Source organism: Protopterus annectens, chromosome 2.part0, assembly GCF_019279795.1.
Source record: "Protopterus annectens isolate FY-2018-M chromosome 2.part0, PAN1.0, whole genome shotgun sequence".
Taxonomy (NCBI): domain Eukaryota; kingdom Metazoa; phylum Chordata; order Ceratodontiformes; family Protopteridae; genus Protopterus; species Protopterus annectens.
This window is the reverse complement of record NC_056728.1, coordinates 1,696,170,137-1,696,195,717: the sequence shown is the minus strand read 5'-3', so window position 1 is coordinate 1,696,195,717 and position 25,581 is coordinate 1,696,170,137. Positions and strand designations below refer to the sequence as shown.

The 25,581-nt window shown below is 44.5% G+C and overlaps 1 protein-coding gene across 1 annotated transcript in view; it reads left to right on the top strand.

Annotated features, from left to right (window-relative positions):
* The window catches only part of ABHD18 (abhydrolase domain containing 18), a gene marked incomplete in the record, with an annotated part of 695,491 nt that overhangs the window by 423,046 nt on the left and 246,864 nt on the right, over positions 1 to 25,581 (top strand).

The window sequence follows — 25,581 nt, the reverse complement described above, 5'->3', positions numbered from 1 at the left end:
CTGTGAAAATCCACATAATAGTTTAGTTTAGAAACAATTTGTTTTAATACATTTTGCAGTAGCTGAAAAATGACTTTTAGAATAACTGCCTTTTTAGAAGGGCTGAGTATAATTTTATAACAAAGCAGTTTGACAAGTCAGCACAAGGGATTAAGGCTACAAGTTGTTAATGAGCGAATTCCTGTAGATCAGAGTATGATTCCCTAAGCTTACATTTTAACAGCTAGCACAGTGGTTTAAGTCCCTAAGCTGTTAACCAGCTGCTTCCTGTAGTCAGTGGTGCAATGTTTAATTTCTTCCATTTGCCTACTCTGCTACTCTGAGAAAGTCTTGTAATCAGATAGTGCTCCTGAGATGCCTTTGAAAAAGGACACTTGTGTCTAGTGGGTTTACATACTCAACAATGTTTAAAAAATTGTCTTGCAGTTTGTGCAGAGTACTAAGGCTAGGAGCTATTAATGAGCTATCCAGGCTGTGATTTCCCTCAGCTTCCATTTACATGCTGTACGATTCTGAGCAGGTCACTTAACCAGACAGTGCTCTGGGGTAATTGGGAACTTGGGCAAGGCTCCTCAGTGGTCTCCTGGACAACATGTCCTATAATGCTCTTTAAATCAGAACATTTAAAACAGATATACAAAATAAAGCTAAACATGATACATGTACTAGATACTCATCCAATAAATGAATTGTGAAAAGATCATCTTAAAGCCACCTTTACCTACCCCAGATGATTAAGACACACTGCAATGATCTGAATTCATTTATAATGGTACTACTCACTCCATCCCTAAAAATGTTGCTAATATATCCAATGATAAATTTAGTGCTAGTTTCATGCCAAAAGTAGTCGCTGAAGTTCCACAACTTTCCCAGGTCCCTTTCACCCAAGGTAATTGTGGGATGTAATCTAACTGTACTTTAGATAAAGCTAAATATAACACTTCTCTGGGCCCCAGCAATGTACTTGGTTGCTTAATTATCACTGCCAAGCACACCCAGTCTGAACCCCTCCTAAAACTGTTCAGTTTAAGCATAACCACAGGGTATCTTCCTGAGGTATGAAAAACTGCTGTTATGGTCCTCCTTAAAAGAGGCCCCCCCACCTCAGATCCTAGGAACAAAAGGCTCATAAGCCTAACAAACCTAATTTGCATAGCCATTGAACATGCCTCTGATTTCATAAGCTCTGATATAAAAATAACTTATTGCTTTAGACCCGCAGCAGTAAGGTTTTGTCAAAGTGAGGTCATATCTACTAAATTTAGTAAACAACTTTGAGAAAATCACTTAAGCTGTTGATGGGGACCATGCATTTCATACAGCATATATGGAAAAGGCTGAGGCCTTTGACATTTTTACCCATGCTGGAATTATAAATCAGTTTGTATGCCTAAATGTGGAACCCTGTGTTGTTAGATGGATAGCAAACTATCTCACTTATAGAACCTTCATAGTTAAAGTAGCAGATGTCACCTCAGAGAGCAAAAGGTGACTAATGTTGATCACTGGGGCTCAGTATTGGGACCCCTTCTGTTTGATATCTACTTCTTGGATCTACAGACTACCATTCCAGACTTATGGCAAACTAAATTTACAGATTACTGCAAGTTGAGTGTTATTTACTCAACATCTAGTACTACTAACTAGAGCAAGGGTTAACCGTTAAACTATACACTGTCAGTGGTGCATTAGAAACGGGCTTAAATTGAATGCAAAGAAGTGTGACATTGTCACCTTTGATGAACAGCTGTTGATAGTAGCTTTCAATATAGATGGCAGTCCTCTCCAGGCTGATAAGTTGTCACAGATCTTGTAGCCAACTTCCTTTCCTTTGACCACTCCATAGCAACAGTAGTCAAGAAATCCTTCTTGCTCATTTAACAAAAAGGTATCTCATCCACATCAAAATAAGCTATTATTCTATAGACTGCCCTAATCAAACCAATTGTAGAATATAGTGCCCCTTTGATATGTATCTATCCAAACACATGACAGACCCCGAGAAGGGGAGGACGAGAGTGAGTGATCGAAATTGGCTTGCCCATCCTTAGAAAGGGAGGGAGATAGCTTGGCTCTGTGCAGTAGTGAAACCTTGCATTGTATCATTACAGGATGAAGAGCCTAATGTTCCCACCCTGCAAGCTTATGGTTGGAAGCAATAAATACAGCTCCTGAAGGCAGTTATCGTGAAGTTTGCAGGTTGCTAAGGAGTTAGGAATAAGACAGTTTGCAGGACCTGAAGACTGGCCCTCTGCCTAACACCATGCTCTTACGTCTTCTGGGGAATAAATGGGCCAGAGAGCAACTCCCCTCATTGTAGGAATGAATGGGTCAATTAGTTGCAGGGAAGGGAGCCGTTGGATTAATTCTGTGGACTACAAAAAAAAAACATTCTGGAGGGATCAGTTTCCTTCCATAGCACTGTTGCAGTATTCTTGACTAAAGGGATTCCCTGCCAAGAATACTCAGTGTTCGGCCAGTATACAAAAGCCTTCGGATTTTATAGATGTCGTACATCATGCATATGCTCCCCACTCAAGGTGTAGGGCATAAAGATGACACACGGACGTACATACCTCAGAAATTCTTTGCTGCCAGTCTGAATGCCATCACTGATAGTCGGTCTGAATGCTCCTTCCATGCTGGTTACCAAGCCGTGTTTCAGACAAGTGTCTCATTGGGGTTTCTTCTTATCTTTTCTTCCTTTTTTAGTTTTGGGAGTTTACATGTCATCCAGAAAGGGAAAATGTGGCGGGCAGATTCCCCATAAGGATCATCACGCACAGTTCCTCTTCTGTTTGGGTGCTTCTCTCGACCATATGAAGTGTTCTGACAGGCATTTGTCCCCAAGACCCTACATAATCATGTCTCCTCCTTGTCCATTTACCTAGGGAACCAACATATTAAATTGTTAGCGCAGGGTGGTATGGCGGAATCTTCCTGTCCCGAAGGTCAGCTGTCTGCCAAGAAAAAGGTCAAAAGAGTTAGGTCTGATTCAGCTGCTGTCTTGCCTCCCCAGGATGTCTGTCACAAGGCTGGTGAAAGCCCAGAGGATTTCCCAGTTGTTACCTCAGATTCTTGTGCCACAAACGTATCGGAAGTCAGAATGGATCAGACTTTTCACATATGCTCAGAGACTCTGCAGACGTCCACTCTAGATGTTGAGGGGCAACCTCAGCTGGTTATTTCAGAGGGGTCAAGGGGGATTCCACAGATACTTGTTTGGGAGGAGATTCCTACTACGTTAGTTGAGTGTAGGCAAGGGTGTGAATCTGCTCAGTTGTTTAGGGTAAACATCCCTCAAAAGAAAAAAAAAAGCATGTTTGCCCTACTCCTAAAGATCCCCAGTGTGAATGGCAGGATTTTACCCAGGGGTTATTCAATGCACTGATGGCATTGAAGCCTCCATAAGGACTTTCTGTACCTGCTCCCCCTTGGTCCTGTATCCCACTCTGGAGGTTCAGAGAGCAGGACTCCTTTAAAGAGGAACTGGATTCTGGGGAAGAATCTTTGGCATATGCCTCTCAGATCCCTTCTCCCATGGGTTATGGCTCTGAGAAGGAAGACTCTATTAGCTCAGAGTCTCCCTTTGAAGAACTCTCTTTTGGGGATGCTATTTCTGGTATGATGGAATTTTTTAAATGGGACTGTTCTCGGGTTTCTGACATTAAACAGAAGTGTTATGAGCTCCTCCAGATGGAGTAAGCCCTCTGCTGTCCCTCCACTCTTGGCTTCCCTTTTACATACCTTTTCAGCAGCTTCTGTGGCCCCAGATTCTCAACACCCAGCCCCAAAGAAACCTGACAGATTTTACAAGATGCCTGATGAATGTACGTTTCTCTGGAAATGTCCTTCTGCTGACCCTTCTGTAGAGTCTTACTCTTCTGACAAACCCTGTAAGCTTTTGCCTTCTACTGAACTACTTCCTTCTAATAAGGACAGTAGAGCTATGGAACAACTGGGAAAGAAGGCATATGCCGCTGCCACTTTGGCCTTTTGGGCTATTACTTACCAGACCTACATGGCCAGGTATGTTTTAGCACTCCTTTCTCAGGCTTCCCAGGTTATCTCAGACCTTCCTGATTATGAAGGGAAGCTCTAGACCCTCCCTTTACTGAGCTCTACTTCTCAATTAGTCCTCCATTCTATTGAATGTAGTTATATTGCAGCTGATGCTTCCTGTAGAACTGCTGCTTTTGGTTCTGTTTTGAGACATTACTTTTGGCTTCATCTCCAGCCTTTGCCTGATGAGGCTAAACTGTTGAATGCTGCTCTTGTTAATACAAACCTGTTTGGTTCTGAGGCTGCTGAGCTTTTTAAGTCTCTGCAGGATATAGGTAAGGCCTTGCAGTAATTAAAGCATATATTTGTTTGTCCTGTTCTTAAGTTCCAGATGAATTATCCATCAAAATCTGCTTTTGTTCACAGGCAGCTTCGCCCTTATTCCAAAGGTAAGAAGGGTTTTAGGCAAGTTCCTCTTAAGTCTACTCAAATTCCCACGTCTCAGAAACCTCCTTTTCTAGACAAGCCTGGTTCTAGCTGACTGTCTACTTCCCTGTTTACTGAACCAGATTCCCTTGTCTCTTTCTTTCCCTGTCCCTTTCCAGTTGGTTATGGATCACTCGACTCTTTGACTCCTGTCAGTCATCCATTAGGGATACTTCATGGTATGAAAATCCTTTCCTCCTTTTCTGAGCATCCCCCAACCTCCACAAGAGTAGCTTTCTTTCTTCCCAGAACTACTTCAGGGCCTTTTGGCACAAGGCATCATTCAAGCTGTGCCCCTTTCCCAGGAAGGGAAGGGGTTTTATTCCAGAATGTGTCTGGCTCCTGGGAGGGAAGGCACCTGGAGATCTCTCTCAGCTCAACACCTTTCTGAAAATCCCTTCCTTTAGGATGTTATCGCTTCAGACCCTGTTTCCTGTTTTTCCCAAGGTTTTCCTGGTCTCTCTGGATCTCAAGGATGCTTAACCTTCACATCCCAATTCATCCCCTTTTCAGGATGATTTTTGCATTTCTGTTACTTCTTTGCATCTTCAGTTTTCTGCCTTCCCCTTTGTCCTTTCTACTTCCCCAAGGGTTTTAACCAAATGCCATTAACTCCTCCTCTGGCATCTGTTTGAGGTCAAGCTGTTTCTTAAAGGCGTCCTTCATATCAGGCCTCTGAGGAAGCCTATTCCACCTTCCTGGAACCTTAACTTTGCTCTTGAAAATGTGACTCTGGCTCCTTCTGAGCCTGCAGCTTCAGCTTCTGTACAACATTGTACATGGAAGACTGTTCTTTTGGCTATAACTTCAGCTAAGAGAATGTCTGAACTACAGGCTCTAATGGCTGTTCCTCCTTTTTTAGTTTTTCATAGGGACAGGGTGTCTGTTCATACTAATCCTTCTTTTATGCCCAAGGTGGTTAATGAATTGTCTCTTAGTCTATTAATTTGCACTCTTTTCCTTCCTTCTCTGCAGACTTCTAGTGAGAAGATCCTTCATACCTTAGATTTGCATAGACAGCTCAGATGTTTAGATAAGACTAAGGCAATTTGCAAGTCTGAACAGCTTTTTATTTCCTTTCATCCCAGATCTCCAGGTTTGGCTGTTTCTAAGCAAGCAATTTCTTCATGGAGCTCTAAGGCCATTTTTCTGTTACTGGTTTCATGGGAAGAACCTTTCTGCCTCTGTAAAGACTCATTCTACAGGGCCATGACTTCCTCTAGTGATTTTTTTCAAAGGCCTGAATACCACTTCCATCCTTTAGGCTGCTACTTGGACCTCTGTCCATACCTTTACTTAGCATTACAAATTGGATGTGGTTTCCAGAGCAAGAGCCGGCTTTGCCAGAGCTATCCTGCATGGGTTTCTTGAGGGCTGTTCTGGGTCTTCCTCCTCCTCCTAGGTTTCCTCTTGTGCTTTTGTACTCTCCCTTTAGTCAGGAATATTGCAACAGTGATCTGGAAAGACAGTGCAGTTGTGTAAAATCTTACTATATCAGTAGATGTCCTTCTGTTCACTGCTGCAGGATTCCCTGCATCCCTCCTCCCCGTTGTGCTCCACTCTTTTCCTTTTTTTCTCCTTCCAGATGCAGATGTTCCACCTGCTTCGTAGGACTGTTGTTCATCCTGGGGCTATACAATTCTGAGGTCTATATGCCCATGCATCACTTTTATACCCTACACCTTGAGTGGGGAGCGTACGCATGATGTATGATGTCTATAAAATCCTAAGGCTTTGGTATACTGGCCAGATGTTGGGCTACCCTTGGCAGGGGAATCCCTTTAGTCAAGAATACTGCAACAGTGAAGAAAAGGACAGCTACTGTTATGGTAAGATTTTACACAACTGCACTTTTTCATTACTCAGTGCTTCCCCATCTCTGAAATAATTTTTTGTTGCATGCAAAACAGTGATACTTTTGCTTCCTTTGAGGCAAATCTTGAATAAAGGATGGATGCCTGTAAATTCATCATGACATGCTGTATGACGGTAGGTATTAGCAAGGGTGATTATTGTTCAAGGATTGATTCAGCTTTGAAACATCTATTCATGTAATATGTCATCAAATAAAATTTCTAGGCAGACATATCAGGTTGGATATTCAGAGCAGATATACCCCAGTAATGTATTTTTCTCTTCTTCCTGGTATTATTTGAGGGTATTGTGTTTTTATGTGAAGCTGGTATTCTTTAAATGTAAAATCATTTGCTAGTACAACAGTGGTTCTTATAGTTTTGTTGCCTACAGACTCCAGCCAGATCAAATTGTTCTTGGAAACAGGTTCTGGTCTTGTAAAACTAAATGTGACCCACTTTCCTGCTGAGTTTGGATGTTTTGCCTCCATCCCCTTTAGTTGTCTAGTTCATCCATTCATTTAGCTATGGAGGATTAAAGCTTGGTGACCATTACTGAATGCTGTCATACTAGAGGTTAGAATAGTTTTCATTTTGTGATTCTCCAGTCTAGCACCTTATGTGTATCACACATTGTCAGTGATGTTGTTTGCTTTCCATCTGCATTGGTCTGTCATCACTTGCTCCATTAATGTTCCTGGTACCCAAGCTGCTTCTAGGGGAACTACAGCAGTACACAACTATAAACAGTCATTGCAGAGGAGGAAAACTTAGCAGTAGGCCATTAATTCCTGCCCATCTCCAGTTATCTGTTTTGCACCTGAGCTTTTTGTTGTACTTATTACTGCAGTTGCAGCTGTAAGCATCTCTCTCTCACCAAGAAAATCTTAACATTTTTTGTAATGTACAGCATAATGCTAATTGTTGCAGGTTTCATGTAGATGTACTGAAACATATGCTTGAGAAGATGTCCATCTTTGGTTAGGTCATTACACCCATCAGACAACCTCCATATACATTATTACATTCTCAAGCCATGACATCTAAAGGGCGACTTGGCTAGAAAAAAGTGCAGGTTTCGCATTTTCCTCAGTTCTGTTTTAACCAACCAAACAAAACATTTTCCTTCATTTAGGATTGCAGTATTATAATTTAATAAAAGCTTCATTTAGTCAGGTTAGTAAAATTAGATACCTTTACTTGCTTTGGACCAAGTCCATTTTTTTGTAATTCATTGGAGGATTGATGATGTCTCCTGAGAAAGTCTACAGCAAGTGCACTTGGATTCATGACATTCCCCAAAAGATATACATCTGAGGTACTTATTTTGTTTTTGGGAAAAGGAAAAATGTTAAGTTGTCAATCTCGTCTTCATTCTTCCTGGATGGGTTCGGAGCCGATCCTCGGCTCCGACTCGGCCAATACTAAAGCTCGAGAGCTAATTCCACCGGCTCGAGGCTCCCCTATATCCCACAATGCTAGGCGGTAACTACTCAGATCTCGTTTGCCGCTTAGCTGCGAGGTGCTTTCTTCTACCGGCTCTGGCAGGTTAGTGAGTTTTTCTAGTTATAAAATTAAAATATCTACCCCTATCCTTTTTATTTAGTCAAGTTTATAATACAGGGTATTCTTTTAGTTTAAATCGGGTCTTCCCTCTTTTTTTATTCCCTTTTTATCCCCTTTTTAAGTTCTAGGCCTTTGGCCCACTTCCCTTTTTCCCTTTGTCATTCAGTGTAATTGGGTTTTTCTTTTTTGGTTAAAGGGTGTGTCTGTGTCTTTTTGGTATACAGTCACTGGGATGTCGAAAGACTCCAAGGTCTCAGGCTTCAAGAAGTGTGACTCGTGCTGTCAGAAAATGTCTCTGACAGACGGTCACACTTCTTGTGTATATTGTCTGGGACCTTTGCACCTGCAAGAGTCCTGTGCTGCTTGCCATGCATTCAGCCCGAGAGTCCTGCAGGAACGCAAAAATAAACTTATTCTTCGAGGCTTATTAAAGCCTGAAGGCTCCCCGACCCAGTCTGCGTCGGGGAAGCCTTCAAAGACTTCCAGGCCGTCGGCTCCAGCTTCAGAGCCGTCCGCTGGGGGCATTAAGACTGCTTCGACATCGGCTCCGGCTGGAGTCGATGTTTCGAAGACTCAAACCGTTACCTCGGCTCTGGACGGAGCCGAGGGTGCTAAGACTCAGTCGGCTCCGATAGTTTTATCGGAGCCACCTTCTAAGAAGAGGTCGAGGTCCCCTTCCATCGGCTCCATCCACTCGGCCCCGGGATCCCCTCTTCTGTTGGAGCGGAGCCATAGGTCCCATTCCTCCCGGTCCTCCAGGCTGTCCGACCATGACTTACAAAGGGTGGTGAGTAGACTTCTCAAGTCCGAGGCACTGGCCCAAATGCTGCATAGCCCTACTCAACAGTCAGCGACTATTCCCATCCCTGCTTCTGTTCCTCCTCCAACTCCTTTGAGTTCAGAGCCGGGGCTCGTCAGAGCCGTGGCTGTCGGTGTGTCGGAGCCGATACCCTCCCTTTTGGCTCCGTCGTCTGCTCCAATTTCCTCTTTGGAGGGATCTCGGTGCCGGGCTTCCCTCATCGGCACCGAGGGGGCGAGTGGCATCGGACCCTTGTCCGACCCCCCTCTCCCTCTTGGAGCATCGGCGCTGGTGAGTTCGGCTCCGACATCGGCCTCGGAGCCGTCCCTGTCGGTGCCGGGGGGGGTCCTTGTCTCCTCGGAGCGGGGACCTTCAGCCCTGGCTGATCGGGGCGCCTCTGAGGTCATGCGGAGCGTGCTAGACCCCGTGTCTATCCCACGGCCGGCTCCGTCAGCTCCTCCCTCTTCAGTGTCTGTGGTGGTTTCTACCCACCCCCTCGTACCAGACCGTAGAGAGCCAGCCCCTCAGGTTTCCCCATTGGGAATATCCTCTTCTTCCGAGGCTTCTCCTGATCCGGCAGGGGAACCCCCTCGGAAGAGACAGTGCAAGAGGAAGCACATTGACTCCCCTGAGTCTATCACCTCGGACACCGACTTGGAGGAATCTGAAGGTTCCCCTCGGTCCCCCTCTGAGGATGTCTCTTTTGCTGACATCCTTGAAATCCTTAAACAGAGGGGGAACTGGCCCACCCTTAACCCTTCAGAGGACGAGTTGGTCTACCTTGAGGCGTTGCTCTCGCCCTTCCACCTCCTGGGTGTCTCCTCCCTTTGACCCCCTCATGGAAGTGGTGGCAAGGAAGGCTTGGACGGCCCCTGATTTGGTGGAACCTACCCCAAGGAGGCAGTCAAAATTTATTACAGCCCCGAATGAGAAACAGTTCTTATCTAAAGGTGTCTCTGTTGTTGCCATGGTGGTGGCCGCAGCCACTAAGAAGGAATTAGCCGATCCTTCGGTACCTGTCCATCCTCCTAATAAGGAGTCTAGGACCATGGACAGGTACGGTAAGCAGATGTTTTCCTCAGCGACCTTTGCCATGCGGTCGCTGAACTACTTGTGTCACTTCACCCATCTCCAGAGGGATTTACTCAAGGATATGGGTGATGCTATGCAGGATCCAGCGGCTGAGGGTTTCAAAGACAAAATGAACACCCAGTTGGCAACCCTGAATTCGATTGTCAACTCCTCCATGCGGCTTATCTCATATGCGGCCGATGGGGCGAGTAGGGCCTGGATGCGGCTTTGCAATTTTGCGGACCCTTTCAAGGCGTCCTTCACCAACTCCCCCTTTGATGGCATAACGTTGTTTGGACATCAGGTGAAGGATACATTGACTAGGTGCGAGCAGGAAGGTAAGACTCTCTCTGCCATGGGAGTCCGTTTTTCTACCCCTTCCAGACCTTATCCCAAAGGTCAGGGGAATGGTTCTGCAAACCACAGGAGTCTCATCTGACGACAAAGTCGATTCCCCTCTAGAGGCAGAGGGGAACAACAATAGACGCCCTAGGGGCAGAGGTGGTCCAAAACCAGGGTAGCAGAGACTTTCTCTGATGAACCCTTTCAGCATCCCTGAGGAGCTGCCCGGCTGTCCACCTTCGGAGGCAGTCGGGAAGATATCACTGTACCCAGAAGCCTGGCTTTCCCTCACTCAAGACAAATGGGTACAGTCGATTATATCCGAGGGTTACAAAATCCCCTTTATTCACATCCCATCCCAACCCAAAGGATCCCTTCCAGACGTTCCACCCAGTCTAAGAGAACATGCAGCGTTAGAAATATCAAAGCTGCTTTCAAAAAGAACTATCCAGCCAGTCCCAGCAGACCAGCAAGGATCCGGAATCTACTCCAAATTCTTTTTGGTACCAAAAAAGACAGGGGACTGGAGACCAATACTGGATCTCAGCAAGCTAAACAAGTATGTGAAGAAAACAAAATTCCGGATGGTCACGCTACGCCCATTCTACCCTTCTTGGGTCAGGACAGTTGGATGTGCTCAATAGACCTTCAGGATGCGTACTACCATATCAGAATTCACAGATGCTCCAGGAGGTTTCTCCGCTTCAGGCTGGGAGCCAGTCACTACCAGTTCAGAGCCCTGCCCTTTGGTCTCACTACAGCCCCCCCGAGTGTTCACCAAATGTATGGCAGTGGTTGCGGCTCACCTGAGACGTCAAGGATTCCAGGTGTTTCCATATTTAGACGACTGGCTCCTTACCGCCACCGCCAGGCGTCAACTTCTTCTATCCAGAGACTTCACCATTCAAACTTGCCAAGCTCTAGGCATTTCAGTAAATTTCGAAAAATCTGCCTTGTCGCCTTGTCAGTCTATTACCTTTATAGAATACCTTAGACACAGTTCATCTTTCTGCCAGACTGACAGAGCAAAGAGTATCAGATATCCGCAAACACATTTACCTTCTGCTTCAATGCAACAAGATCAAAGCCAGGGTAGTCTTGAAGGTATTAGGACTCATGGCGGCTACCATTACACTTCTTCCCTTAGCTCGTTTTCACATGCGGATCCTCCAGTGGATGCTGTTTTCTCAATGGTCCTTCCAACAGCTCCCAATGTCTCACATCATTCTGCTAACCCAATCATGCAAGAATCACCTGTCTTGGTGGATGACATCACCTCAAGTTCTTCAGGGCAGACCCTTCATCCCTCCCCCCCCAATCGCCACGGTGACAACGGATGCCTCCCTGATCGGGTGGGGGGGGCATTATCAGGGCAGGACACTTGCACATAAATGTCTTAGAGATGAGAGCAGTGCTTTTAGCGTTGCAAGCCCTTCAGGACTCTCTTCCCACAGGGACTATTGCAATTCAGACGGACAACATGTCTGTAGTGTGGTACATCAACAAACAGGGTGGAACCAAGTCCTATCCCTTATGTCGAGAGGCACTCAAACTTTGGCAGTGGGCGATCTCTTCTCAGCAGTTTCTGATAGCAACGCACATTCCCGGGAAGTCCAGCGTGATTGCGGACAAGTTGAGCAGGGCTATTCTCATGCCTCACGAGTGGTATCTAAAAAAAATCAGTGCTGGAAGAAATCTTTCAAGGATGGGGCCGACCTTGCTGTAATCTTTTTGCTACTCCCCAAAACAGCAAGTGTCACGATTTCTTCACCCTCTTCCCTCTACCAGGCCAACCCACCAGAGACGCTCTAGTCCACGATTGGCCCCGGGGACTTCTGTATGCTTTCCCCCCTTTTCCACTGATCTCTCAATTAATTCAGAAAGCTATCGCCTTGAGAGTCACTATGATCCTCATTGTCCCTTACTGGCCTCGACAGATATGGTTTCCGTTCCTGCATCATTACCTCTTGGAGCAGCCTTGGCATCTGGACCCAGTGCCAGATCTTTTGACCCACCAGTCGGGCCAGCTGCACCACTCCCTCCAATCTCTCAACCTCACAGCGTGGTTTCTCTGATTCCTACTCTAGCCAGGCTTCCTTTAATTTCTCATTCGGTCCGTAACATCCTGATAGCCTCTCACAAGTCTTCTACCAGAAGGATTTACAATAGTAAGTGGAAACGTTTTTCCTTCTGGGCAGCATCAAAAAATATAGACCCCTTCACCGCACCTATCCAGTCTATCCTAGACTTCCTGGCAGAGCTCTTTCATTTAGGCTCTTCCTCATCTACCATTAGAGTTCAACTAGCTGCTATATCTAACTTTCATGTAGGTGTCTCGGGCTCCAGTATCATGCCCCATAAACTTTGCAAAGCCTTTCTAAGAGGCGTCTTTTTGCTCAAACCCCCAATCAAAGATCCCCCACCTCAGTGGGACTTGAATTTGGTCCTAGCGTCCTTGATTCTCCCCCCCCCCCTTTGAACCTGCGGCTTCATGCCCTCTTAAGTTGCTCTCATGGAAAACACTTTTTCTAGTAGCCATAACATCAGCTAGAAGTGTATCTGAACTTCATGCTCTTTGCAGTCGTCCTCCTTACTTAGTTTTCCATAAAGACAGGGTGTCCCTCCGGACTAATCCGTCCTTCGTGCCTAAGGTTTCCTTTGAGGCAAATCTAAACCAGACTATCGATCTCCCTGTCTTCTTCCCTGATTATTCCAACAGGTCGGAACAAAAGTTACATTTTCTAGATGTTCATCGCCAACTTCAATATTATTTAGACAGGACTAAACAGTTCAGGAAATCTGACCATCTCTTCCTGTCTTATGCGGAAGGGAAAATGGGCCTTCCAGTTTCTAAAGTGTCCCTTTCAAGATGGCTTACCTCTATAATTACCTTCATCTATGAAATCAGACATCAAAAACTGCCTTCAAGACCTAGAGCTCATTCAACCAGGGCATTAGCTACATCTGTAGCTTTTCAGGACAGGCTACCAATAGATTCCTTTTGTGCAGCAGCCACATGGGCTTCACCTCATACCTTTATCTCGCATTACAAATTGGATATGGCCTCCAGAAACCGTGCCAACTTTGGTTCCACTGTTCTCAAGAGTCTGTTCCGATAAGCCACCCGGGGTAAGGTGCTAGGGACGCGGTCCCATCCAGCAAGAATGAAGGCGAGATTGACAGCTTAACATTGAGAAGTTATGTATCTACCATAACGTTCCATGTTAGTTGTCTTCTTCTCGCCTTCTTTCTTGCGTCCCACCCTCCTTCCCCCCAGCCTGGACAGACCGATAGGAATTTTTGGGATCTTCCATTGGGGCTTCTTTCCCACATGTTCTACCACCTCTATTCTCCCTTTATGTTTGTGGTAGCTTACATACAGGTTTATATAGAGGTGGGTTCTTTTTCTCTTTTCTCCATACTATGGAGACTAGAACTGCTTGGTTTTAGCTATCAAACGAGATCTCAGTAGTTACCGCCTAGCATTGTGGGATATAGGGGAGCCTCGAGCCGGTGGAATTAGCTCTCGAGCTTTAGTATTGGCTGAGTCGGAGCCGAGGATCTGCTCCGAACCCATCCAGCAAGAAAGAAGGCGAGAAGACGAAAACTAACATGGAACGTTATGGTAGGTACATAACTTCTCATTAATAAACATGAGATCTGATGATGTTAATCTTCGTTCATTCTTGAATAATGGGACTTGGTTCCGATCTTCAGAACCAGCTCAGGAGTTACACAGCTCACACCAGCCAAAAACTATTAAGCTAAGACTCTACCCACAATGCCCCTCTCTCCATTACCTCAGATGTCATTTGCTGCTCTGTCAGAAAGAAGCATCAGCCGAAGCTCTCAGCTAAGTCCTTAAAATTTCCTTATTCTGCTAATTCTTTGCACATTTTGCTATCTATAAATATACGTGTGTGTGTGTGTGTGTGTGTGTATATATATATATATATATATATATATATATATATATGTGTGTGTGTTTATACACATACATACATATACACTTTTATCATTGTATTCTATCATTTTTGCTGTGTGTGTGTTTGAATTCTCTACCCCGTACCTCTGGTAATCTTCGTTACCATTGTCGGTAACCTCTCTCCCACCTTCTTACCCTTTGCAGTAATTCTTAGTACCATCGTTGGTACTTCCTTTCTTCTCTAATACCCTTGGGTATTTTCTTCAATACCATCATTGATGGACCTCCTCCTATTCTTGGTGTGCAAGTGTGTGCTTAAGTTGTTTCTTTAGACTGTTTGTCAAAATTCCGGGAAAACAAAAAAGGAGTTCAGAATTTAAACAATGCAAAGACTGTGGAAGAAAGACGCTCACTTCCAGTGGACATCATTCATGTGTGTATTGCCTAGGAGCTCCACATCTCAAACAAGACTGCGACATCTGTGAGGCCTTTAGTAACTGGGCCTTGGTCAAGTGTCAAAATAAGGTCATTTTGAAGGGCCTGGTGAAAACTTCTTTCAGTGAAGTGTTGTCCAAGTCTGACTCCCCTCCTAAATCAGATCCTATCAAAAAGAACAGTCAATCAGTACCTGTGTCCCTACGGCACCGGTGGCTCAAAAACATAAGACTATGGTTCTGACTGCCTCCACGGAACCAAAAGCAAAGGTACTGAAGTTACAGCTTCAAGAATCCTCTGCACTGAGTACTGCTACTATGGTGCCTTCAGCAGCAGCATCAGCACAGGCTTCTTTCATTTTCGACTCAGTGCCGACTTCTCTGATGGTACTTCAGCAAGCTCACCCCACCCCTTCGATGTTCTTCGTGTTTCACTGTTGCAGTCATTACATTTGGGTAATCCTGCTGGCAGGTTGCCCTCAGTCGTCGTCAGGGGTGTAAAAGATGCGGCCGACGCCATTTTCTTTAGTCTTTCTTGCCGCGCGGTGCCCGAAGCAGAAGCAGTTTGCAAGTGCCAGTCGGCCGACTCCTGAGATTTTCGTGTTCGAGTTTCAGATCCGAAGTCTTCAATAAAAAGCTAAGTACCCCATTGGGGAAACTTTTTTCTTGCTCCTGACCGACGTCAGAAAAAGTTAATAATTGTATTTCTTGTGGAAAGCAAATACCTCATAAGGACTTTCATTCTTACTGTATTCCTTGCCTAGGCCCTGATCACAACGTTGCTGGTTGTCGGTTTTGTGCTAGATTTAACCAACGCATTATTAAGCATCGGTATGATTTTGCTTTAAACTATTTTGGACGCTGGTTTAATTATCCAGAAATGTCGTCGGATAGCCATCCGACTACCGGAGTTCACAAAAAACACAAAGAAAAGGAGAGAGACAACCGAGGCCCAAAACCGATGATGAAGCTTCTCCCAAGCCAGTCGCTGGTTCTCATTGAGGTGCTTTTGCAGCCCCTGACGCCCGCTACTTTAGAGTCGCAGCCTGCTACCGACTCCCATGTGGAGTCGGCCATGCTGCTGGAAACTCAAGGTATTGGAGCCTCAGAATACTATTCCTTCAGATGGGTCCGGAGCCGCTGAGCAGGCACCGGCTTCTGATGGTGTATTCAGACCTAAACATCTTTACATTAAGCAAACCTCAACTTCAAAGGCAAAGACTAAAGCACCTTCTAAAGCAAAGAAACAAACTCAAGAGCCACGTGTACAGGCCTCTATGCCAAAAAAACAGATGCTCAAAATGGCCGAAGACTTAATTACCTTGATCAGGGGTTCCCATCCCCCTCCTGATAAGAAGCCTAGGCAAGAGACTGACTATGAATCTTCAGATCAGGTTTCTATTTCTTCTGATTCCTCTTCTGATCAGGAATATTCTCTTCCCCCCTATGAGGATTCTGATGCTGAAGAATCTATACCTTCAGCTTCTCCCCCAGAGGACTATTCTTTTGGGGAAACCTTGCATACCATGAGGGAGCATTTCCACTGGGAGAGCCAAGATTTTTCAGAATCTAAAAAGAGGCTCAGGGATTTCCTTTTACTACCTCAACACAGGCCACTAGCCATCCCACCTGTGTTAGATGTTGTAGATGATGTGTTTTCGGAGTCTAGTCTTACCCCTGACTCCTTAACTCCAGCTCCTGTTAAGCCTGACAGATATTACAGGGTTCCTGACTCTCATAAATTCCTTTTTAAAAACCCTGCTGCAGACCCAGAAACTATTTCACAGGGTCCTAAAGGAGTTAAGGCTTCTGCTGCAAAAAACCCTACCCACTCTGACAGAGATTCTAGGGCACTGGATAGATGGGGAAAAAAGGTTTACACATCTGCAACCTTGGCTATAAGGGCCTTAAACTGTCAGTTTCATATGCTCAAATATCAGCAACATGTCATGGCATTGCGTAAACAGAAAATGTTATTAAACTCTGAATGTGCAGAAAACAAGGAAATGCAGGATTTATTGCATGCAGCTGAACAAGTTGGAAAGCATACTTTGCAATGTGGTTTTGATTCTTTGGAGGCCTCCTGCAGGGCCAGTTACGGTTCTGTAATTAGAAGGCATGCTTGGTTAAAGGAACAAAATCTGCCTGATCATGTCAAAGTTAAATTATTAGATGCACCTTTACAGCATGATACTTTGTTAGGCAGAGGAGGTGTTAAAGAAAATGGAGGACAAAGCTAAATTTATGCAAACTGTCAAAGATTTTTTACAAGTACAGCCACCTAGGTTTAGTAAACACTGGCCTACAAAGAATTGGTCCTTTCCTGTGTCAGACAGACCTCAAAGGGGCAGATCCAGACGCCCTAGAGGTAGAACCCAGGCGCAAGGTTCCTACAGGTCAAAGCAATGGGGTGCTTCTACCTCCAAAGTTGGAGAAGACAAATCACAACCATACAGGAAACAGTCCCAATGACTTCCCCCTGCCTGCACCAAGCACTTATCTCCTGGCAGCATCCTTAGGGGAAAATTAGCACTCTTTTCTCAAAATTGGCACATTATAACCCAGGACAAGTAGGTTCTAAATCTCGTGTCACAAGCGTACAAGTTCCATTTCCATACCCTGCCAAAGGCAAACGGCTGGCCAGATCTGCCAAAAAATCAATGGGCAGAGGCACAAAAACAAGTCTCATCCCTCATGGACATGGGGGCCATTCAGCAAGTACCAGAGCAAGAGCAGGGACAAGGATTTTACTCAAGACTGTTCTTGGTACCCAGAATGGACAAAACCTGGAGACCAATACTGGACCTATCTATTCTGAACACGTTCCTGGATATACCAAAATTCAAGATGATGACTTTGCAGCAGCTTCTGCCCATGCTGGGCAAGAACGCTTGGCTGGTGACTCTAGACCTAAAAGAGGCATACCTGCATGTCCCAATCAGACAATTATGCAGAAGATACCTCAGATTCAAGGCTGACTCAATGCATTACCAGTTCTCTGCACTTGCCTTTGGCTTATCTACTGTGCCCAGGGTCTTTACAAAGTACCTGGCACCAGTAATTGCATTCTGCAGACAAAGAGGAATACAAATATATCCTTATTTGGACGACTTGTCTAATTCAAGCAGAGAACATGGAGATTCTTCTACAGCATCTGACGTTTGTGAAAAGACTTCTAACATGCCTAGGGTACACAGTCAACGAAAAGAAATCAAAACTAGTACCCTCTCAAGAGATAATATTTCTGGTTGCAAGCTTAAATACAACTGCCCAGATGGCTTATCTCACGCCAGACAAAGGCAACTGACTACCTATTTCAAAATGTTGGCAACAAAGGCCCAGTTATCTGCAAGAAAAATTCTGCAGGCTTTGGGCTTCATGGCATCCTGCATCCTACATCCTACTAATTCCATATGCAAGACTGCATATGAGGAAACTTCAATGGCACCTAAAAAGTGTTTGGACTCAACATTGCCACAGCCTGGAAACCATGATTATTCTTATTCCCTGCCTATAACAGGAGTTTCGATGGTGGGCAAAGGCTTGTCACCAAAACAAGGGACAGCCATTCACATTACCCCCAGCCAGGCAGACACTAACAACGGATGCATCAGATTATGCCTGGGGGGCCCACATGGCAGGAAGATGCATTCAGGGCACATGGTCCTCAACCCAAATGCATCTACATATCAATCAAAAAGAGATGCTAGCTGTTCAAAATGCCCTGGCAGCCTTCAAGGACCTACTTCATCCGGGACAACTACTGATAAAGACAAGACAACACCACGGTCATGTGGTATATAAACAAGCAGGGGGGCACACATTCTTACCCCCTTTGCAAACTAGCCATGACTTTCTGGAACACAGCATTAACTTACCAAGTACATCTGCAGGCACAATTCCTGCCAGGAAGGAAAAATACTCTGGCAGACGAACTAAGCAGAAACCTCATGGATCCCCATGAGTGGCAGCTGGATCCACAAGTCTTCAGCATGATAACAAAGAAATGGGGATACCCGGACATAGATCAATTTGCCTCCCCTCACAACTACCAGCTAAAAAGATTCTGCACAAGGACTTATCACAGACAAGCATGGAAAGTGGACGCCATATCTTTCATCTGGAAAAACCTATCAGTATATGCCTTTCCCCCTCTGCCTCTCCTCCCCAAGGTATTCCTAAACGTCAGACAGGAAAAGCCAAAAATGATACTGATTGCCCCAGACTGGCCCCGCCAGTACTGGTTTCCAATCCTAAAGAACTTGTCTCAATGCCTAGCTTGGACCTTACCTCAAATACCTCATCTACTGTCCCAGAAAAACAATCAGATCCTGCACAGTCAACTCAGGACTTTAAACCTGGAAGCATGGTGGATAATGTAGACATACAAAACACACCTCTCAGTAAAGCTGTGATGGATGTCATTTTGGAGGCCAGAAGGCCTAGTACTAGAAAATCTTATACTGGAAAATGGAAGAGATTCTCTGCTTGGAACCAGGCACAAGGAACTGATATAGCTGTGCCAAATATTCCTCAGATTTTGCAATACTTAACTGAGATGCTGGACAAAGGCCTATCTTTTTCATCTATTAAAATTCATGACTCTGCCATTTCGGCTCATTACAATACAGAGCCACCAATCTTTTCTCATCCCTTATTAAAACAGTACCTCAGAGGAGACAAAAATGTAAGGGCTCCAAGGAGATCACCAATGCCTGCATGGGACCTCAACTATGTCTTGGAAAATCTCACCCTGCCTCCTTTTGATCCAGCTGCTACTGCTGATATAAAGTTTTTATCTTGGAAAACAGCTCTGCTCCTAGCAATAACTTCTGCAAGACGAGTTTCAGAGCTACATGCACTCATGGCTGTGGAACCTTTTATCGTTTTTTATCCAGACAGGGTCTCTCTGAGGACAAACACAACATTAATGTCTAAGGTGGTGTCCATTGTTGCTCTTAACCAAACTATTCATCTGCCAACTTTTTATCCAAATCCACAGAACAAGGGGGAGAGAATTCTGCATTCTTTGTATGTACACAGACAGCTTAGATTCTACTTGGACAGAACCAAAGTTTTCAGAAAGACAGAGCAATTACTAGTGGCATATGCTGCAGGACCACAAGGAAAGGCTGTCTCAAAGCAGACTATTTCAAAGTGGATAGGCCACTGCATTCGTTTCTGCTACTTACACCATGGCAAGCCAGTGCCTAAGGGCATTAGGCCACATTCAACCAGAGCTGCAGCCACTTCAGCAGCCTTTCTCAGGGGAGTACCAACCAAGGACATTTTAGAGGCTGCTACTTGGAGTTCAGTGCACACCTTTACAAAGCACCATCATCTACCACTCTACTGTAAATCCAAGGCAGACTTTGCCACTGCAGTTCTGCTCCTAATGCTGTTTAGCTCCAGCCTCCCAACCATAGCTTTGGGACTCTACCCAAATGTAATGACTGCAACAGTGAAACAAGAAGGACATAGTACAGTTGTGTACACTTACCATAAATGTAGATGTTCGAGTGTATTCACTGTTGCAGTCAAATTACCATGCCATCCCCTTTTCTTCTGATGGAACCCATCTTTCCTTCTCTGATTTATACAACCTTTGTGGTGTATTTGCTTGTAGATGAAGGTAAAGTTTATATTGGTGCATGTATTTATATATATATATATATATATATATATATATATATATGTATATATATGTATATATATATAAATTTTGGCTACCCTTTTAGGGGGCACCTGACATCTGGGGCAAGAAAAACTAAAGAAAATGGCGTTGGCCACATCTTTTATACCCCTGACGACCTGCCCTCATGGAAGGGGCGACAGCAGCCGACGCAGGACCCAAGACTTTGGAATTCAGGCCGACTGAGGGCAACCTGCCAGCAGGATTACCCAAATGTAATGACTGCAATAGTGAATACACTCGAACATCTACATTTATGGTAAGTGTACACAACTGTACTGTGCAGTCCCTTCCTAGAACGACCAGAGTCCCCTTCAGGTTTTTCAGTTCAGTCCTCCAGGAGTCTCTCCGAGGTAGATGTGAGATTGTTGGATCAGCTGTTGGCATCCAGAGGTATTCTTGCCCCTTCTCAAGCCCTTCTCCCTTCTGGAGTATCTTTTCCAAGGAGTCCTACACTGTCTCCTCCTCTGACTTCAACCTGAGCTGCGGAAACCATCACTTCGATCCCCAGGGTCCCAGCTGCCTCTGTGCTTTTAGGCATCCCTACCTCGACATCTGAATGTTGCCCTGACTTCTTCGGTTCCCTCCTCAGAACTGACAAATTCTCAGGGCCAAGACTCGGCTGCTGGTTCCCAGGATCTTGAATTGGCTCCTGGTTTTTATGCGGAGCTGACCTTGGCTCTTAGGACTGTGTCGGTTGTGAGTCCTTCCCTGGCTCCTGCCTCAGAGGGTGGACTCTAGGAGCAGGGTGTGATGTCGGTTCCACAGTGGTCTTTCTCAGTTCCAGGCTGCCACTCTTATTTTGGGGGCTGTGTCTTCCAGATTATGGAGAGATCTTTAGCCTCTGCAGGCTCTCAGCTGGTTCCTCCTGCATTGGAGTGTCATATTACCATATCTTCTGGTCCAGAGCTGACACCAATCCCCATGACAGAACAGTGAGCGCCAAACCTTCAAGTTACCTCTACAAAGAGTCGCTCCTTTTTGGAGTCTTCTTCAGAGATTCCCACTGAAGACCTTCCCCCCAATAAGATGTGTAAGAGGAAGCACCTCGATTTCCTGGAAGAATCTGTTACCGAGGACACAGATTTCGATGAAGGGGAAGGTTCCCCCTGTTTGCCCCTTGAAGATGTCTCCTTTGGGGGCATCCTAGAGATCCTCAAGGAGAGGGGTAGCTGGAAGCCCCAAGACCCGACCTCAGAGAAATCTGTGTACTTGCAAGCGTTCGGTGCTCGACCATCTACTTCCTGGGTGACCCCACCAGCTGATTGTCTTAAGCTGATCATGCAGCGGGCTTGGAAGGCCCCTGATTCCGTAGAGTGCATTTCCCAGAGACCAGACAAAATTCTTTCTCTGCCGGAGGACCACCAATACTGGGCCAAGGGTTTAGCAGTAGATGCCATGGTGGTGGCGGCTGCCACCAAGAAGGAACTCGCCGATGAGAGTCCTGCTGTACATCCTCCTGACCAGGAGTCTAGAATGATGGACAAATTTGGAAAATGGGTCTATGCTTCATCGACCTTCGCACTCAGGTCTTTGAACTTTATGGCACATTTTACTAGACTCCAAGAGAGAGATGATTAGGGAGTTATTGGAGACTCTTGCTGGAGCTTTGTCTGACAAGGTGCAGGATAAGTTCGCCTCTCAGCTAGCCACCTCAAAGTTCTATATCGAACTCTTCCATGCATCTTATTGCACACACAGCTGAAGGCGCGACCAGAGCAGCAGGTTCTGGCCTTGCCATAAGGTGCCACACATGGATGCGCTTGTATGAATTTGCGGAGCCCTTCAAGTCTTCCTTCGCCAGTGCTTCTTTTGACGGATCATCTTTATTCAGCCCCAAGGTGAAGGTCACACGAGCCAGGTGTGGAAAGGATGGAAAGATCCTGTCTGCTGTGGGCATTCCTTTTTGTGCTCCTCAGTGATCCTACTCCAGGAATCAGAGGAGTGTAACGATGTGGATCAAAAAGTCCCAGGGGCCTTTTCAAGATGCATCTGGCGGCAGCTGCCCTTGGGGCAGAGGGGGGAGCTCAGATGGAAGATGCAGACTGTGAGACAGAAGTGGCCCCGAAACCAGGGTTCCAGAGAATCCTTCTCTGGACAACACTACCAGCACCCCTGAAAAGAGGCCAGATTGCTTACCTCTGGAAGCAAGGGGGGGGGGGCTCTCACCGCACCCGACAGCCTGGCTACAAACAACCTCAGATACTTGGGTGCAGAGAATCATTACTAGAGACCATCATATTCCCTTCACCCTTCCCCTGAGATATCAGAAAAATCCCGATGTTCCACCCAACCAGAGGGATCAAGCAGCCACAGAAGTTCAAAAGCTTGTAGAAAGAGTTATCCAAGAAGTCCCACCAGACCAGATAGGATCCCCGGATTTTACTACAGGTTCTTTTTAGTGCCAAAGAAGACAGGGGACTGGAGGCCAATATTGGACCTCAGCCTTCTGAACAACTTTGTTCAGACAAAATTCCAGATGGTCACTGTTAAATCTGTCCTCCCCTTTCTAGGAGAAAGCGATTGGATGTGCCATATAGACCTTCAAGACGCATATTACCAGATAAAGATGGACAAATGCTCAAGAAGGTTTCTCCACTTTCCGCTGGGGACCAGTCATTACCAGTTCAGTGTGAAATTTATAAACATGAGTTTCACTGTGCTGCATTTAACAAAAATGTATTAACCATGGGAGCTATGTATTATAGCTGCTACACATCACAAAACGTTTGCAGGATGGGTGTGTGGCCAAGATGGTAACCTGGTAACATTAATGAAAATCTGCTTTGCAGCCTTTAAATTATCTCTGACAGTAATTCATCACATAAGTTGTATAGAGGCAAAAAAAGAGTATTTGGGAAAAGTTTCTGAAAACACTTGTCTAAAAATGGTTTATCACAATATTTCTACCAAATTGTGAAATAAAAGATTTACGAAGAAAAATCTACAGGATGGGTCACACAAAATCTAATTCTTAGAATGTGTCATTAAAGATGGAGCTACAATCTGCACTCAACAATGTACAAGATCTTTCATTAAAAATGAACAGTCTTGCTGTAAAAATGGATACAAAGAAGACTGCAGGAAACAAATAACTGAACAATCACTTGTCAGGGATAAAAGATTCAATGAGGGATGTGGAAGACAAATTATCAGAAGTGGAAACTCAGGCTGAATTTCTTTTGAAGCAGGTTAACAGCTTCCTTTAAAAAAAATATAGAAAGAACAACATTAGAATCTGTGGGGTATCAGAAATCACGAAGGAGACATGACACATTTTACACATCTTTGTTACAGCACGTTTTAGACCTACCTGAGGCTTTGCCTTTTGGAAATGAAAAGGACAGCCCAGATCAAGCATATTCATTGTCAAAGAAATCGGCTTCTCCAAGGTCAGTGATACTGAGATTTATTTCCTATTAAGATAAAGACTTGTCAATAAAATCTGCTTTCCTACATAATCTCAAGGATAAATTCCCCAAGTGTCAGTAGTTTACAGAAAAAGAAGTTGAATGGCTTAACACCAAATGCTTTTTTCCTTAGAAAATCATTGCCAGAGCAATTTCTAATTATGTAAAGGTAATGATTCACTTTCTAGAGAGACTTCTCCCTTCAAGTAAGTGCGACAGTAGAGTTGGGAGTATATAAGTTTAAGGGTGTGCGGGGACTCGCAGTGGTTTGTCCCCTTGCAAAAACAAGAAAAAGTGTGTTTTTCGCCTTTTGGTTTTCAGGTATTTTTTTTTCCTTTCTGTTGAAGCATCAACTTTCAGGAAGTCGGTGTTTCATAGTGGAGCCATTGAAAACTGCCTGGGAAAATCCTCCTATCAAAATAGGTGTCAGTTTAATCTGATTTGATAAGGAATACTCAAAAGCTTTTTACTAAAAGGAAAGCTTGTATGTCACACATAACAGAATTGAAAAGGGTTGGCATTAAATCTCTTCTAATATTTCCTGCTAAATTAAAAACAGTTCTTCCAGAAGGACAAAAATATTTTGACTCTCTATAGCAGTGGCTGGTGACTTCAAATCAAAGGGGGGGCTGCAGGAGACAATTGAGTGAGTGGGGCCAGTGGGAAGGGGTATGACCAACTAGAAAGGGGCGGAGCTAGGCTCAAAAACACAAAAACTGGGACTTTAATTAAATACGCTGCCCTGGGTGCCAAACCGTCATTATGAGAGTCCAATAAAGACAAAATGATGTGTAGAAGAAAAAAATATTCCAATGCATTGGCTACATGACAGCTTACTTAATATCTAGATGGAAATAAAAAAGTTGTGCGGCATGTAAAAATTACTTTTTAAGTACATTACTGGAATGCCAATCAAAATCAAGTATAAAAAAACAAGCAGCACTCAACTCAAACCACTTCTTCTTGCACTACAGTTTTAATTATAATTTATATTCAACTTTATAAAAGTACCAAGTAACATGCTGAAAGTAGCAATCTCTGTGATACTCCCACTTGTAAAAATGTTTCTTATCCAAAAAAGACCTGCTGCCTGACAACAACTATTAACTTGTTTCATGGGGAAAACATGATCAAAGTAAAAAACGAACCGCAAACGAAACAAGCTCAAGATAAATTGCTTAAAAGATTACTACACAGGTTATGGACCACACATGATAGACTGGCATTCTGTTTAGTTTACAGGTAAAGCCTACAAAGTTGCAAGCCTCCAACAAATGTAATGAGCTTCTGAAAATACACCAAATGATAAAAAGTTCCAGGATGCACGTAAAATACTAGTAACCAAAAGTAATGCAACCAGTAGCCATCAAGGAAAACTCCACTTTATTGGAATCAAACACCAGCAAAATCCATTAGATGTTAAGCACTTTCATCATAGACAATGACTTCATCAGAACAAGGATAATTCACATGCTTGAAGAGGTCTATATATACTGGTTCCCAGTGTTGCTGCTTCTTTCTTATGGCTTGATACGCTCGCTCGATGGGTGCATTACTTTTGGTTACGAGCTTCTGAAAATACTGTAATCCTGTCCTTTATTACAAATACTGTCATATGCATTTCAATACCTAAGGCTTGTACGTTATCTAGTTATTTCAATATTCTCTACATGGCAACAACAAAAAGGCTTTCAATGTTGGTAATTTTTTAACAGTATGCTTATTAAAGCTTACTTGCATCTTAAAATCTCAGACAAGCTTACCTCATGGTCATTAAACCATTGCTACTTTTAAACACAGAGCAACAGGCACCACAACAACATGCATTGTCTGAATAATAAGAAGCATAAATATGTTATATGGGTTGGAGACAGTGGCATTGACAAAAAGGCAGGAGTTTGAGCTGGATGTGGCAGAGTTAAAGTTAAGATTTGCACTGGGTGCGATGAGGGTGGACAGGATTAGGAATAAGTATATTGACCCAAGTTGGAAGGTTTG